The sequence below is a fragment of the Triturus cristatus genome, chromosome 12, assembly GCF_964204655.1.
Source record: "Triturus cristatus chromosome 12, aTriCri1.1, whole genome shotgun sequence".
NCBI lineage: Eukaryota > Metazoa > Chordata > Amphibia > Caudata > Salamandridae > Triturus > Triturus cristatus.
Genome location: NC_140595.1, coordinates 209,186,597 through 209,204,739, shown reverse-complemented (window position 1 = coordinate 209,204,739; position 18,143 = coordinate 209,186,597). Strand labels below are relative to the sequence as shown.

The following is an 18,143-nucleotide window of genomic DNA, read 5'->3' as shown; positions in this document are numbered from 1 at the left end:
TAGGCCTAGCAAGGTTTATTTTAATGAACCATGGGAGGATATGGAGCAAGTAGTAACTGAGGAGTATGTCAGAAACAGCATACAGAAGGGTAAAACAATGTTCCAGGTGGCATACCTGCAGATATTTTTAAAACAGCGATTCACGCCAATATTAACAAGATTGTTCAATCTTTACGTGATCCTAAAGTAGTTCCTGTTCAGTTGTCGGTTATATAAAAGTAAAGTGACATTGTTTGCAATTAACAATACTCACGGTGGGAAAGATGACAAGAGAACTGCGAGTGATGAAAGGTTCCCAGGTCAATATAAACAAGTCAGATGCTATGATAAGGATGTAATGAAATTCCAATGGGGTGCTAATTACAAGGGCTACAGTAGCTTTGTTACTACAAATAACAAAACAAAAAAGAAAGAAAACACTGCAGAGGTTAGAGAGGTGATCACACCTCCTTACTGCCCATGGGAGGGTCAAAAGAGCTGCTTGAAGATGCCAGCGTCAAACGTGGAATGGAATGGTCAGCAAAACAAGTGAAGAGTGGAAAAAAGTCAAAGATGCTCTGCTAGTATGTTGGGCAGCTTCACACAGGAAGGATTGTTACAAGGATACTAGCCGACAACTGGAAGAAATTGGCTGTGGAACCAAACACCCAAACTTGGATTTGAGATAATCTGCTATGGGGGGGGGGGGGGGGGGGGGGGGGGAGAAAACATTGAAGCCATCCGATAAAGTATGCCTGCCAACAACAGAGATTCCGAAATTATGGCAAATATCTATTGGGTTCTATACAGAATTGCAACATCTGCTCCACTTATAAGACTATATATATATATTTTACACACACACACACACACACACACACACTTCACAGGCTATATCAGACTCAAGAGAAGTTGACAAAGTTTAGAGGAGTGCAAGCAAAAATATGCTTTGAGTGTGGTGAAGTTGATGCTAATGATTTGCATCTCTCTATATTGTGCACTGCCAAGCCTTCAATGGCTGCTGTTTACATGAGTAATACTATCTCAGAAATCCTAGCCTAGGAGATAGAGATGCGCAACTGTCTGGTTGTTTTCAGAATGTCTAATATTATCTATGCCAATAATCTAAAGGAAATGGCTGTTTACTTAATTCTATTGGTAAGGAAACAAATATTTACGCGCTGGAAAAGGCAGTGTATGCCTGCAATTGGAGATTAGGTGCAAACAGTATACAACTGCATTAGATAGCTATTCTGGTATGAAGCAGTCCATTGAAATGTGGCAATCTTATGCTGACTGAGCCAGTATGAGTGATGAGTCCTCAAATATATATATGGTCTTACGATTACATGCATTTTGAATGGACCTCATGGGACTCAAATACCCATAGAGCTTCTAAGTTTAGAGGGACTCCAGCAGCTTTAACAGGAAGTAGGAGATGGCGAATGAGGAGTATTTGAGGGGTATATGAGAATTTAATTTAAAAAAAATGTTTTAACATCTGAAGAGTTCTGTAATCCAGTCTGCACTCCAGGCACCTGCCTCAACTTCACCGGCTTCAATTTGCAGGTCTAGAGAGCAAAAAAACAAACCAAAAAAACAAACTTGCTAGTGTACCTTTTCAGGGCTATCTTCCTGCTTTCTCCACTGCTTCCCTCTTCCATATCACCTTATCTAGTAAGAGGATCACTCAGATGGAATCCAGCAGCACCCGCTCCCTCTAGAACAACCTCTTGTGCTGGCTCCCCCTCTCAAGCAATGTAGCCAATCAGAAAATAAGGCGTCTGCGGTTACACCACTCTCCTCCCCAGAAGGTGGATGGGACCACTCTTCTCAAAGGGTTACTGGCTGCTCACAAAATCAAGTACACTACTCTTATCAGCAGTGCCTGAACTCTGGCAGCTTTCCTCTGTCATCTTAGTCAAGGTCTGAGTGAGCTTTCCAATCCCACCAACCAGGAGCACACCACACCGGGCATTCTCCAAAATGACAGAACCAACCACTGTTTATTCTCCGAATATTGAAATGAGATCAAATCTTTGTAATTACAACGAATGACACTCTTTACTGCACAATAAACCATGTAACACATATAATTGATCAGAACTCGAAAAATAATTTTTAAATGATTTACCCAACCTGCAGGTCTAGTGACGCATAATCCACGCAACCCAACTGTAATGCGCTTGCCCATAAACTGGTTTCAAATTCTGTGGTCCTAAGTAAATATTTTATTTCATCAAGTCACCTTTTTCTTCATTATCAAATTTAAAAGCAACTTCAAATATAAGAGTTCATCATGTCTGCTGTAGAAAAACTATTTTGTTGGATTTAATAGACTAATCCTTTGCTCCATGTAGAATACAAATCTAGTCCACATAAAGGGTACACATTACCCCTCACTTGCCTCATCAATAGCATTGTCATCAGTGTGGGGGCAGGAACGTTTCCAAGTTCATGTTTAAAAACTTACTTTTAATAGATACATTACTAAAGCATGGTGTGGTAGTGCACAGTCGTTTACAGACAGCGCATTTCCATTAAAATGGTGAAAACGTTCCCACTGACATGCAATTTTACTGATAAAACTATATAGCGTACAAATAAATAACGTGGAAATTGGGTTTCAGCAAATATTTATCCTTTGTATATCAACAGGTTACGTGTTCTGATTGGTTTTAATCCTGTTAAAATATTTGTTTCCACTAAAATAAAAATATTAAAAAGTGGTTTCCCAACTACTGAAATATGTATGAAATCTTTCTACAGTTCATTTACAAGCTTTTTGGATGTGTGTTAGAAAACAACTGACATCTTGTAGCCTTTCATTTCACACAGCACCACTGTCAGACGGTTCACTTTACTTTACTTTTTCTGACTGCAAAGTGAGACGATTTTGTAAACATGATCTCCAGGCTAAAATAAGGAACAATTTGTAAGATGGCATAAATTGACGTTTGAACGCACAGCAAATGTAACCAGATTTAAAGTATCTTAATTGCTCTTACACTTTCTGAATTAAAAGAACACCTGTTCTTTGTCAGATGGAGTCTCTCTTCTGACTGGGCCAGTAGTCCCCAAAAGTAGCTAGCCCTTATAACATCTGACTCGCCATAGCGATCGGGCTAGCAGATTTCTCAGACCTGTACATCCCAGGGTTACGCGTTTAATGTTTATGGAGACTGGCCTTGGATGAATATTTCATGTACATTATCTGCTGGGAAAAACTCAAATGTGTTATATAAAAAGGGTTGGGGCCAACTGACGACTCAGTTTCAAACCCTTATGTGTTTTCACCTTAATACTCCAATGGAGTCCCTAGAGAAAGCCACATCACCATATCGAAGAGATTTATTTAATACTAAAGCTTCATGTTTGCACCACAATAGATCTTTATTTACCAACCTTAGTGCAGACAAACTCAAAGATCCAAAGCAGCTAGCATCGTCTCAATTTACATGTTCTGAAAATAGTTACTTTATTGTAACCGTTTACAAGTTACTGATACTGGAGTTACTTTAACAGTAGGCTCTTCCACTTTACTCGCATAGCCCTGGGCAATTATTTTAAAGATTTTTTTTTTTTTACCCATTTCAAAAAAATAAAACAACGCATCTCATCCTATGTTGCTTCGTGCACTGCAATTTTTTTCGAAAAAATTATCAGAACCCCTTACATATTTTATTAGATTATGTAAATTAAAGTAAAGACTTATTTGGCTTAAGCTATTTTCACAATGCACAAGCAGGCAGCAGAAAAACCTCGTAGTCCAGTACTTTGTGTCACACCAAGCTCAATTAAGTACACTTATTTCATGCAAATAATTAAAATAAAATAAAAATACTGCAGTATGTTTATTTCACTGATTTTTTCTCAACTATGAACTAGCAGCCTACTTTTCAAGACTCACTTATAGAACAGAGTCACTACTGCTTTGGAACCTTCCTCCCCAAGCTTATTCCGAGGCACGCCAAGAAAAGAAACAAGACTGACACAAGCATATGTCCTTTGCACCTGTGGCCAGTATGCTGAATCAGACAGTATACTGTGAGCTTCACGCCCCCAAAACACCGAGGTAGCAAAAGCACTCTACTCAAGTTTGACAATAACAGCTCCCCCTCTGTAACAAATCAGCTGTAGTAGGTGGAAGGGATGGTAAAGGCAGGGAACAAGCTGAGAGGCCTAACCAAAAGCAGACACTGGTAAGGTAACCCCAGCAGCAACAACTAGAGGGTGAGGAAAATAACATACCCTAGCATGTTGCTTGTTAAGGACAATCATTTGGTATGAGGTGGCCCTGTAAAGGATAGGAGTTGAAGGGTTGATAATGAGTCAATAAATAAATAAAAACAGAAAGGGAGCTGTTCCCCTCCAATTCTTCATTTTAAGGACTTTTAGGGGAGCACACCTATTAGTACAGACAGTGGAAGGATTTGTTAGCCAAGATGAAGCGGCATTCCTGATCATGACAAATAGGGGTACATTTGCTGAGTTAAGGGGTAGTTGGGCAACTACCTGGTGGTGCAATGACTGATGCAGATATGCTCGAAGACAAAGAACATGAACCAGAACACCTAATCCCAGGCTTCAATAATCCACCTGAACATAGCTACTTCTCAAAGCAAGAAATATCCCCAAAGTCTGGACAGCCAGGAAAAGACTAGTATCAAGAAAAAAAATCTTAAGCCCAACTGAAACAGGCCTGCCCCCTCTATCTGGTGATCAAACCTTCAAAATAGAATTCGCTAAGCCAGTAGGTCTGGTGTTGGCTGTCAGTATTTGATATGGTGAATGCTTATTTTGTTTAGTTATGGTTTTTGTAAAACACTGTTTTTGAGGGAGCTGCCACACCATACTAGCCCTCCCCCAATGCCCCCCCCCCCAAAAAAAGTCATAAAAACCTTTAACAGACCTGCAGGTCTAGTGAATTGAATAATCTACTCCAGCCAAATGTAATGTGCTTAAGCTATAAAGCAGACTCAAATGTTGTGATTCTAGGCAAATATTTTATTTCACCAAATCAATTATATAAAAAAAAAAAAAAAAAAAAAAAAATCACCACAGGCGAGGCCAATGGCATTGCAAACAAGCGGCTGCTATTGTCCCAGGTAAAGGGGCCAGTAGCCATGGGAGGATACAAATAACGACATGGCTGTACTAAGGAGGGACTAACAAGCCTATTAAGTAATCAAACACCAGCATTTACGAAGGACAACCACACAAGCCAATGAAAAATATGGGTGGGGCTTCTCCTCCGTACTCTACCTACAACAGATCGACAAAGCAACGCTTGCGCACGGGCTCAGGCTCGACCTAAAAATGATTGCACTGGATTTAATGGACTAAAATTTGGTACCATGTATAATAAGAATCTTTTCCACATGACCCCTGACTTGCCTCTTAGATCACAAATACCATTGTAATCAGAAGAACGTTTCTCAGTTCATATTCAAAAACCCACTATTAACAAATTACTAAAACATGATGGTATATATTTTAAAGCAACGCATTTTCCACTGAAATGGCCACAAATGTTCCCACTATCAAGCAGTTGCACTGATAAAACATAGGGTGCAAAAGATGATGTGCCGAAATAGGGTTTCAGCAAATCTTTATCATCTGTACATCGCCAAGAACAGTGTTCTGATTTGTTTGGATCCTATTAAAATTTTTGTTTTGATCAAACTTCAAGAATTACAATTAAAAAGTAGCTTCCTAACTGCTGATATATTTTGAAATATTTGTATAGTTCATTTACAAGAATTTAAATGGTGTATTAGAAAAAAACTGACATTGTACAGCCTCATTTCATATTTCTCTGCACCTCAGCACCATTACAAAATCATCTACTATTGCAGTCAAAGAAAGAAAAGTAAACCCAAAACTCCGGAATAAAATGAGCACCAATTTATATTAAGAGATAAGACGTCATTTCATCTAGGTTTTTAAATGCACAGCAAATGTGGCAAGATAAAAACAAGATTTAAGGACATCTTTATTGCTCATTCACTTTCTGAATGACCAGAACACTCGTTCCTTGCCTGCTTGGGGCAACTAGAGGGGTAGGGCCCTCGGGGCAACAGGCAAAGGAGGCTATCTCAGCCCCACTAATGACAGGGCGGGGTACCCTCGCACCGAGTTGAGCAGGGCTACCCTCTGGCTGATTTGAACAACGGTGAGAGGACTCCCTTGTGCCGACTCAAGCAGCGAGAGCGAGCGACTCTCTGGGTGACTGGAGCGGGAGGTCACCCTCAGGGTTTCGAGTCTAAAGCAGGGGGAGGGGTCCCTCAGGTGGGAAAACTCAACCTCAGGCCGACTCAAGCGATTGGGGTACTCTGGCATCCGAAAAAAGAGGCAAAGAACACTTAGGCTGAAAAACAGTAAATGCCTTTTTTCTAGATGAACAAACTTCCATACAGGGGCAACAGCAACAAAGCAGCTCGCCCAGATGTGTCTGCACCACCAACTGTCTCCATGTGCAGCTTTAGAACTCTTGATGTTACACACATCAAGAATTCCAATGCCGCCAGCAGCATGAGATATAGCCCCTCCCTTTTTCCATAAAAACAAAACAACCTGAATGGAACATGAAATTTAATTAGAACCAAAATAATAAAACGCTACACCAAGCCTAAAGATAACTATAAAGAACTTAACAAAACAGTCTAAATAACTGTAACCAAAAGCCTAGAAGAGATAATTTCCTATACACAACAATCTTTAAATTTAACAGGTAATCGCCTTTCACGCCTCAAATGTCTGCTCATACTCTTACCACAATTTTCTGCGCTTTTCTCACTTGTCACACTTGAAAAAGGAACGCTGCCACAGTCTCCAGAGCCCTCGTCGACTCATGCGTTCCTCAGCACTGTACCTACCTTAGCTAGAAGATGACAATTCCACGACTGACAATAAGTTAATTTGACAGCACACCTATTGGCGTTTTATCTCATCAATCACTTGCACAGATCCATACTTCAAATTTCCCTTTACTGTGTTGCTAGGAAACTATATATGCACCGATTCACTCACCACCCAGTTGTTGGTCTTAGAACCATGAATCATGTCATTTCTGCTCCACACCTGACTCATCAAAATATTATTAGGTGCTTCAGCAAGTATACTTACTTGTTGACGATCCAACACCACGTTCAACACATACAATTTAAATAAACATCTGGGAAACAAATTGTCATTGGCCTTGCGACCCATCAAAGTAACAAATCGTGCACCCCAAAGACACTGCTGGGGGGTATTGAGCTATATGTACAACATAGCTGGCAACAAATCCTACAGAAAAAGACTTGATGTGACACTACCACCGATTGAATCAGTCACCAACCTGTTGACCTTTTAACATAACCATTATTGTAAGGATGATATAAACTACACCACTTATGTTTAATACCAGCATCTTCAAGAAATTATCTTATTTCAGTAGACAGAAAGTGTAGCCAATTATCCGACAAAAGTTCAGAAGGAAACCCTTCTCTTAAAAAAAAAAAAAAAAAGAAATCTAACAAATTGCATTACAGCTCTATTGTTGGGTTCTCTGACAAACCCTACCACAAAACATTTAGAAACAATCTGCCAGCACAATCAAATATTTCTGCTGAAGTGGTAAAATGTGAAAAGGACGAAGAAAGTCTACATTTAATGGATCCTAAACGCCTTCAGGACCCTCAGCTTGTCCCAGAGGTGGATTCCTGCACAAGCCTTTGTCATTTGTGCAACAGACAACACACCTTTCAACTCAAATTTCCACATCTGTCTATGGCCTGCCACCAATATTTTTCTTCCAACCTCTTTGTTGGAATTCATACCTAGATGACCTTTGTGGTTTATTTCAGGCAGCCTTTTTCTAACTACACCCAGAGGAACCAATTTTGTCCCCCCCAAACTGAAAACATCCTCTATAGAAAGTTCATTTGAATTTTGGTGCAAGGTTGGACAATGGTCATTAGAGAATTCTCACGAGGCCACCCTTTAATAACAAATTCCATAACTTTAACCAGCTCAGTATCCTTGGCAACTTCATATCTCCACTCTGCCTCACTAACTTGATTGCTCTCAGAACAACACACACTAGCGCCCAAACATTCATTACGTTCTTCGCTCTCCATATCCAGGACTTCATCCAATACAGGTAACCAAGAGAGACAATCTGCCTTTTTTCTTTTCTTTTCACCCCTGCTATATGTTCAATTTCAATGTGGTGCTCCAAAAGCTTGGAGCAAAGGCACACCAGTCTGGCGATTGCTTTAGAAGAATTAACATTACTGCCACTCAAAATGGAAACCAGGAGTTTAGGATCCTAAAGGTAAAAGGAACTGTGTACCCCAACATACAACTTAAAACCTCAACAGCACAAGTACAAGCGAGCATCTACTTCTCAATGACCGAATATTGGTGTTCATGTACATTCAAAGTACAGGAAGCAAAAACAATGGTATGATCACTGCCATCCCTTCTTTGTGTCAAAACTGTACTCAACCCCACATCACTGGCATCAACAGTGATGCATTTCTTTCCAGGAACACAAGGACTCAACAAGTGAGCTTTCATAAGTTTGTACTTAATTGACAAATTCAAGTACTTCCTCCTGCCCCCAAATAAAGTGGATATTTTTCTTTAACAATCTGTACATAGGTTTAGCAATAGTGGCACAATTATCTATGTACAGATTGTTAAAGAAAAATACCCAGCTTATTTGCAGGCAGGAGAAATAACTTACCTTGTCTAGTTACCGTGCAAGGTAAATGACAGCGACAAGGAGGGAGGAAAATGAGAGAACAACACTGCTTGGAGGGTGGAAACAAAAACACTAAAAGTGGAGTAACGTATTGCAGCAGGGAACGGACAACTTCAAGGTAGGGTCAGCAGGACAGCAGGTAGCAGCAAAGCGAGGGGCTGCAAACTAGAAACTTCAGTATTAAGACTGAGGGAACGCAACACTACATAAAAGGGATCTCTGTCTCCCAGATTTGAAACCCCCAAACAGTTCCATATATAACCACCGACACGTAATTCAGGCTCCACCCCATCGCCCCCGCCCTTACTGATTCTCGAATTCTCATTCCACCATACTCTCCACACCCCAAAGTTCTTTAATTTTGAAACTCTTCCTCATAGTCTCCACCCAACAATCACTCCCCAGCCTTGCTTCTTTGCCCTTCTACTACATGTCGCGACTCCCGCTGGTCCTAAGCACCTCTGAACCCTTTGTAAGAGCCAGTGCCTCGGTCACCACCCTCCCTCCATGCCTGGATGTGCCCGGGAACATGGATGATATTGCAGGGCCAGGCATGTGGTTGTCTTTGAAAAGCACTGAGCTCGTCCCGAGGCCTAGTTGGTCCACATGCAACTCTCTTCTTGCCATACGCTCTGTGCTCTCCCCTTCTGTCCCAATGCGCCCCCCGAAAGGAGCTGGGCGGCCGTGCAAGTCTACCCCGGGTGCAGACACTCACCAAAGAGCCTCGCACACACTCCCAGACCAGTTCTCCAGTATGGCGGCGGCAGAGCGCGCGCTGCTACCGCCCCTCCCACCTCACTCTTCTGCTTGCCGTACCTACGGTCCGCACTCAGCCAATCCGTAAAGACAAAGTTCGAAAGCCTACTGGGAGTTGTAGTTCATCGTAGGCGTGCCCGGGCCGCAGATTAATACTGCAGAACTAGAGTGCCGCAGTTGAGGCAGAAGAACGGAGTAAATGTTAGTGGACTTTGGACGCCATGCTGCTGGAATGGGAGCTCTGTAATTCACAGCATTTTGCTTGCAATCGACTGCAAAAAATACGCATGTTGTTACTTTTATTGTTTTTTTGGGGCTCTAAATGTAAGATCTGTTGTCTAAGAAGTGCGATAGAGCATGTGTTTGCCGTCACTTTGGTGTCTAGTAGATTTAAAGAGAGTTAAACAATGAATGAGAGGTTTTTTTTAGGTCTGGATTTTGACACCTTGCGGTCACTGGACCTATTGCTAACAATATACAAGGAGTGGGCTTTGGGCCTGCCTATTTCAACCACTGACTTTCTTCGACAAGGCTCTTTTAGCCATTTGGCTGGAGGCGTTGTCAAACACATCTTGGCACAGCCAATTTTAATATTAATTTCTTACCTAATGCTATGGGCTGTCATGGTGTATTTTTTGTTGTTGCAGTTTTATATAGCGCAAACTCGACCCAAAGGTATTGGTACGCTTTACATGAGCACCAGTTACATTACACAAGGACACATTCATTTTTGGTAGGCACTAGGAGGTTAAGTGTGATGGGACCGGGTTCCACACTCTAAATTTACTCAGGAAACCCTAGGCAACAGAACATTGGTTTCTGCTTAAAAGTGTAGAGGGGAGAAATATCTTGCCCAACTACATTTCCCAGTCCCAATTAACTATAACTCCTGAAGAATCACTGACTCCAGGTTCTTAGTTCAGTTAGTTTATTAGAAGGCCAAAAACAATTGGTCATACAAGCACCTCAAGATGAGGGTGTAAAAATACATCGGAACTAATACAAAGCCATACCTACGAGCAAGTTCAATCTATGAAACATACAGAGGATGACCAGTTCTAGAATCAGGACGCAGATGATCACTGCGCCGACATCAACAGTATTCTTCATTTGGGGTTCATAAGTAACAAGCATTGGCATAGCCAATAGGTCTCGCTTTTGGGACCTTATAAGTATTTAGTTATGCAACTGTTGGTGGAGAAGTTTGGCTCAATGATTAGAGTGGCAGACCCTGATGCAGAGGTCTAGCCCGGGACCAGGGTTCAATTCCCCGCCTCGGTGGGTCTTGGGCTCAAAAATTCCACGGACCTGATAATTCTCGCCTCAGTGCCATTCCAATCATGGAGTCCCACTCTGCAACTCTGGGCAATAGCTTGCTTAATCTCCACAACGGCCCCCACAACGCTAAGGATGCCTGGCCTCCACCTTGAGGGTGCCCAGGAGTGGACACCTCACAGGGAAAGCCAGGATGGGTTCCACAGCGGTATTCGTACAAGCGCCTTGAGACCCTTGCGGGTGAGTAGTGCGCTATACAAGTATCAATTTAACTGTTGCATGGCTAAACACTTATAAGGTCCCAAGGGCGAGACCTATTGGCTATGCCAATGCTTGTTTAAAGTTTCAACAGGGACAAAATACATTTCCAAATAAAGAAAAGTCCCTGAACGCTGAGGGACTTTACTCAATGTTGTTAATACAGGAGGCTTTCGTTTCCTTCCGGGCACCGGCTTCATATTATTTATAGAATTACTACAAAAGCACAGCCGGCTTCATATGTTAAATAAAGTCACTACAGAAATGCAGATGGTGTTTCATTCAATACATTAATGTGCTGTGGGGAAAAGGGCAAAACATTAGAACACGAAAATTTGTACACGAACAACCAGACTGGAAAAATCGTGCCCCAGTTGGAAGAGGGCGCCACTGCTATTGGGCGATATCATGCGCCACTTGCCGGACAACAATTGTGAGAATGGACGCAACCCTGTGTTCTTTTTAGCGGCTCTCTGTCCCCGGCGGCATGTAGAACATTCTATAATCCTCTGAGGGTCAGTGATGGCAAGAAGGTCGGAATTAGGGTGACCACCAACCAGGGGGGCACATTCTGGGCAGTGACTGTAAAAACTGAGGACTAAGGGTGTAAATTAAAGACAGAAATTCAGGACAAATGGTCAGTTTTAGAGACATTTCTAAGTATGTCAAGAAGGGATATAAAAGTACGTTAATAGACGGCGGACACAAATACATGTTAAAGTACATGTGTGTTCTTTGGTTTGTATACTATTGTGAGTTTTGTACAAACATCCATATGTTACTGCATTTGTTTAAAGCTATAAATCCTTGCAAACATATTGACACTAAGCTGATATAAGGGACCATTTGTCACACAATTATGTCCCTTTAAGCTGAACAAGACGCACTACAATGATAAATACTAAATTGTTCAAAATATGTACAGTATGCAGCTAGTTTGTTCATACCCATTAATATGTGCATCCATCCACCAAAGCATCAATTCGCTCATCCTTCCATGCACCTACCCAGACCCATCCATCCTTCCACTAAACCATCTGTCCATCCACTCATCCATGCACCCAGAAATATCCACCTCTCTTCTCAGCCAAGGCAGTCATCTACCCATTCATCTACGTCTTCTCAGTTAATTGAGATTTTTTCCATCAGTCAATCCATCTATGGGCCCATCCATAAGTTTTTCAATCAATCCCATCCATCTGTCTATCCACCCATCCCAAACCAAAAAAAGATCAAAATAATAGACCACGCTCAACATAAATGAAAGCTTGCTGCGCTTGTGAAATACTCAGTGCCATTTACATGAGAGGAAAACAATTAAAAAGGAAAATAAAATGGAAAACAATTACAATAAAAGAAGGAAGAGAGCAGAGCAGGAAACTGAATCGAGCATTTCAAATCCCGTTTGGCTGAAGACAATGTCTCAAGTCTTTTGTCCATTACCCTATGCATTATATAACTATTTCATCATCAATAATTCTTTATTCGGTGGTTAAAAACCATCATAAAAGATTACATATATATACAAGTAAAAATAGTATTAAATCATTATGCAAGAACATTGACTGAGTCTATATACATAAAATAATTCATTATTCAAGTTCAAGTTTCAAAGCTTTATTCGACAGCATGTCATAAAAGCACATAAACATCCTAACAATACAATAAATACTATATTAAGATACATTTAAAAATACATTAAATCATGATGCTGGCGAATAGTTTGTAAAACATCATATAAAATTAATCTATATTAATATTAAAAATTTTAATTAGAATTAATCATACAACATTTGGTGTCAAAAAAAGTTCATTGGCCTCCTTCTAGAGATTTTAGGGTGCGAGAGCGTATTGACCAAGTCCACCCTAAGAATTTGGCAACAGCAATGGCCAGACACGGAGTGCAGTCAGATTCAAGTATTCTTAGAGCTGTTTTGTAACTACGTGTTCCCAGATTTAAGCATACTGGTTTTAACCACCTATGACGTGGAGCGGTATACAAGGGACATACAAACAGCAAATGACCTGTATCCTCAGTCAAGTCTTTACAATGGGGACATTTGTTGTCCTGGGATGATGACCATCTATGGGTAAATGCTTTTACTGGGCGGGACCCGATTCTAAACTGAAAATACAGCTTTCTATCAGCGGCCCTCTCTATAATATCCCAATATGCCTCACAAGATGGTATAGATTTTATATCAAGAAAATGACCAGTCAAGTTGGTATTTTGGCCAGAGCTAAAGGCAGATGTCAGGGTCATATCCCAGTACAATTTTTTAAGAGTAGTTTTAGACGGGATACTTGAGCCATCCGAATCATTCCATAAATGTCCTAATTCCAATTTTGTTAATAAATCTCTGATTTGCTTTAGCCATGAGATGGAATGAAAACGGTCAGCCCTGATAATATCCTTCAAGGCGATGGCATAATGGCCTAATTCAGGGGTTACCATAATCCTTCGCCAATAAAGGAGAGGGCGCAATCGAGCCAAGTCCTCAACTTTCTTCCTGCCTAGGTCGTAGGTAAGCGGAATCATTGGGGTACTTTGAGGAACTCCTGTTATACAACGTAGAAACTTATTCTCTGCCAATCTTAGTTGGTTCAGATTAGCGAAACCCCATAGTACCGATCCATACAAAGAAGCAACTTTCATGTTGTAGATTTCCAATGCAGGAGTGATGGGCTTGGTCAAAGAGGATTTAAATTTAGAGACTATTGCACCTGCTAGCTGATGAAATTTTAGAACAGCCATGTCAATATGATTTGTCCATTTCATATTATTCTGGAGGGATATTCCTAAATATGTAAATGCCTCGACCTGTTCCAGCGGGACACCATTATATTTGATGACACCACCAAAGTTTTTCCGCTGATTTAAGCACATAAACTTGGTTTTGGAGGTATTTATCTCAAGACCTCGTTCTTGACAAAACTCTCCAAATAAGTTTAGTGCCTTTTGTAGCCCGCTAGGTGTCCGCGAAACTATCAGCGTATCGTCCGCGAACATGAGGACCGGCACACGGGACCCTGCCAATACAGGGGCATCCGTGGGGAAGCCATTGAGATGGTCAACAATGCCATTGATATACAGGGAGAACAACGTGGGTGCCAAGACATTTGTTTAAAGCTATAAATCCTTGCAAACATATTGACACTAAGCTGATATAAGGGACCATTTGTCACACAATTATGTCCCTTTAAGCTGAACAAGACGCACTACAATGATAAATACTAAATTGTTCAAAATATGTACAGTATGCAGCTAGTTTGTTCATACCCATTAATATGTGCATCCATCCACCAAAGCATCAATTCGCTCATCCTTCCATGCACCTACCCAGACCCATCCATCCTTCCACTCAACCATCTGTCCATCCACTCATCCATGCACCCAGAAATATCCACCTCTCTTCTCAGCCAAGGCAGTCATCTAAGTAAAAATAGTATTAAATCATTATGCAAGAACATTGACTGAGTCTATATACATAAAATAATTCATTATTCACAATACGGGCACCATAAAAACTTAATCACAGTAGACGAGTGGGGAATCCTACAGGCTTCTCAGGTGATGCTATCCTCTGGTTACCATTAGTCTTAGTGCAAATTTCAGGAAACTAATAACAGAACACAAGGTTAACGGGTCACTGGCCCTTTGCAGGAAGATCAGTGCTTCTTTGGCTCGAGTGAACCTGGCCTTTTTTTAAATTTCCTTTAAAAATCTACGTCTTGGAATTGCATACAAGGGAAATAGAAGTACAAAATGAAGGGTGTCCTGCGGAGACTTATTGTCGCAGCCGCAGGCACCCTTCTGCTCAATTGACTGACTAAAACCAACTGGTTCAGCTAACAAAAAAGGTAAAAAATTGAGCCTAAAACGTGACATTAAAAACCTTTCTTGGGCATTATACACAACACAAAGATAGGGTTCCATCCCATCAGTGGTTTCAAGCCTACTATAAATACTCACTGAGGGTTTTGCCCCTTCCACTGTGGATCTTGCAAGAAATCTTTGGTCCACAAAAATTTTCTTAAGAGTCTGCTTATCCTGTGGGATAATCCCTGAAGGGTTTGAGTACAGCTCCTTACGACCCATACTTTCCAAACTGGATTTCACGTAAATAAGCCATGGGATATTCAAGCTTTTATCCCTCCCTAGGCAATCTGTTAGGATCTGCCTACTCAATGCAACTTCAGGGTTAAGCCAAATTTTCAGCCAGGCCAGGATTGAATACCCTAACTGTATGTTCGTGACACTCCTCTAAATAGGAAAATTGTAATAGGTATATTTTAATGTATATTTTATGGTGTAATGTATTTAGCTCAATTTAGTATATTGTTATGGTTTTAATTAACTAAACAATAAAATGTATTCTGATTCTGTTTGGCTGAAGACGTTTCTGTTCCCTTCAGTGTCCATCAACAGGAAGGGTGAGGGTTTTACTTTGTCACAATGAATTGGGCAAAGGTGGGTGCCTTGTCCATTTTCCTCAAGGGCGAAGTTCTCGACTTCCCATGACTACCCAGCAATATAAAATCTTCTACCAGCCCGAGACAAAGTATGACATAAATGTTTTAGGAGGTGTAAACGTGAAGGCATGTTTGTTAGAATTTGAATTGTGTTGTTTGGAGTTAAGTATGCTTACACGTATTGTAGAGACGCTGTCATAGTGTGGATGCATATGCACCTGGTTGTAGGCGCGGCTGGGTGAATGGCTGTGTGAGGGAGAATATTGACTATTATTTACATGGCGATGTTAATCTGGTGTAAGGCAAACTGTACAAAGAGAAAACATAGCTTACTTGCAGTGGTAGTTTCACATAAAAACAATTAAAGAAGTCCCTATAAGCGGTAACCAGACACTCCAGAGGTGCTCATGAACTTGGTTGCTGCAGAATCATCATACAAGGCCAGGCGAGACTGCTGCACAGGCCTGTTAATTCCCGGAGTGCCAAACTGAGAACTGGCAGAAGGCCTCTCATTGTCTGTGTGATTTTAGCAGTATACAACACAAGCCGGCCCGAGGACGTTGGTGCCCTTTACTTTGCACCAGATAACATTATACAAGGTGAGATTCACTGATATGGTTTTTAAGGAACGATTTAAGTGATTTGCCCAGAATTATAGGATGTTGAGCTGATGCCGTACTCGCACGTCTCTGATTATATACTGAAGAGACTCCAGATATCCAGAGAAGAGACTCCAGATATCCAGGGTGTTTGAGCCATCACGTGACTCAGAGTGCCCGACTCTGGGAAGTGGATTAGGGCTGAAATTACGGACAAATGCAGACTCCTTTCCATAGAGGCGGACCATGGAGGCTTCGAAGCGGGCTTCGGACACGAACCTCCGGTGGCTCTTGTAAAGTACGTGCAAGAGTCAAACAAACAACAAGCGGCCGTGCGGCCGTGAAAGTGATCGCGATCAAACATCAAAGCGATCAAGCGCGGCGTGCGCGCCCGCTCACATGCACTGTAGCGCTAGGCTGGCCTGGTAGCACTTTTTGGAGTCCTCTCAAAAAGTCTCACCAGACCAGCGCATCCACTAATGTGACATTCCTACTTAGCATTTCCCCTGGCAAGTTTAGGGAGAGGTGTCAGGGTGTGAAGACTTCATAAGAAGTACACTCACGTTAACATGGTCATGTAGCATAACTCTACAGAGCTAATTCTAAGATGCTCCTTCTCTCTCCATCAGCTCTGCTCTCCTACCCCAATCCCCGGGGCACTGTCCCTAATTCCAACACCAAAATCCAGCCAGACACCTCCTCGTAGGTAACTTTCCAGTCAGCTTAGATCCTCCCAGCCTCTGGCTCAATGACCTTGATTCCCAAGCCTTTTCCAGTGAGAAAGTACACCGTCCCACATTATCTGCTCCGCTTGTTCAAATGTATCCTCTCCTCCCTAAGCCTAATTCCTAAAACAAAAGCGTTATTCTAACTAACAAGGGTGAATTTCTCGACCTGCACAGAAACATGAGAAAGAAAAGATTCTACATGCACATGAACATTACGAATATTTCAATTATGAGAGCCAGGGAAAAATACACATGAGGCCTACAGAAAATCGGCTAACATAAGAATCACCAAGAAACTTTGCTAAACAAGCATATTAATGAGCATTATTACTGTGCACGTTTAAATCAGTGTGTTACATGTCAGTGAATTAGATTCTCATTAGTCACTTGTAAAATGAACAATAAAACTTCACCATTTAGACCACAATTACAAGGTTAATTTCTTTCCATTGCATGAAACCCCTCTATCACATTACTTTACGCATTCTTACATTTCACATTCTAGCAACCAAATGTTAACACAACAAAAGAATATATGCAGATGCAAACTACTCGTGATTATAATGCACCCCTACAAATTGAAGAGCACAATCACGCTCTATCAAATCATTTGCCCAGAATCACTGTATGTTGAGCCAACTTTGGGACACAAACCTGGTTTCCCAGCTCCAAGGTCAGCAGCTCTGGTGTTACTCCTGTGCTTGCACTGAACTTCACAAAGCACTTTGTCGGGAAAAATCCTTTATGTAGCTTAAGTTATTAATCACCACATCTGTAACAAAGGGAGGACAAGCACGTTTATTGCATATGCGCAAAATAAAACAGCTGGGAGAGTGACTACACAATAAGCGACATTAAGTATAATGGGGTTACCCAGTGACCCTCAGAACCTGGGTATCTGAAATCAAAGGTAAGGTAGGTTCTGTCGGGTGTTAGATAATTACTTTAACAGCATTTATAAATAAAAAGAAAAAAGGTAAACACACCTAGATTGATGTATTCAATATCAATTGTATTAGTAAAATAATTCCTTTTTCTGGTATACAATTAGGGTTATATCTTAGTCAAGCAAAGGGCGGCGCAAACAATAAACTAATCAGTGATAAGGTGATCTAGAAGTGACAAAGTGCGTTGGGTGAATAACATATATACAGTGAGTTAGAAATGGGGTTCTCTACTTGGCAGAGGTAGGTACCTCTGTCCAAATAGGAACCCTTTCTTCTCGTCAGGGTAAGGGGGATACACTCCTAAAATAACACCTGCTCACCCCCTTAGTGGCTTGGCACGAGCAGACAGGTTTATCTCAGAGGCAGTGTGTAAAGC

At 41.3% G+C, this 18,143-nt stretch overlaps 1 protein-coding gene across 6 annotated transcripts in view; it reads right to left on the bottom strand.

The window, feature by feature from the left end:
• NUTF2 (nuclear transport factor 2) overlaps positions 1-9,577 on the bottom strand; it is a 158,101-nt gene extending 148,524 nt beyond the window's left edge. For 2 of the 6 annotated variants that reach the window (XM_085639070.1, XM_085639067.1), the window contains exon 1: positions 9,447-9,577. The gene's annotated coding sequence lies outside the window, so the exon portion shown is untranslated. Of the gene's footprint in view, positions 1-8,713; positions 8,975-9,190 lie in introns of those variants that run through there. The other 4 variants (XM_085639069.1, XM_085639072.1, XM_085639071.1 and 1 more) reach the window with 4 other exon arrangements.
• Positions 9,578-18,143: the final 8,566 nt, after the last annotated feature.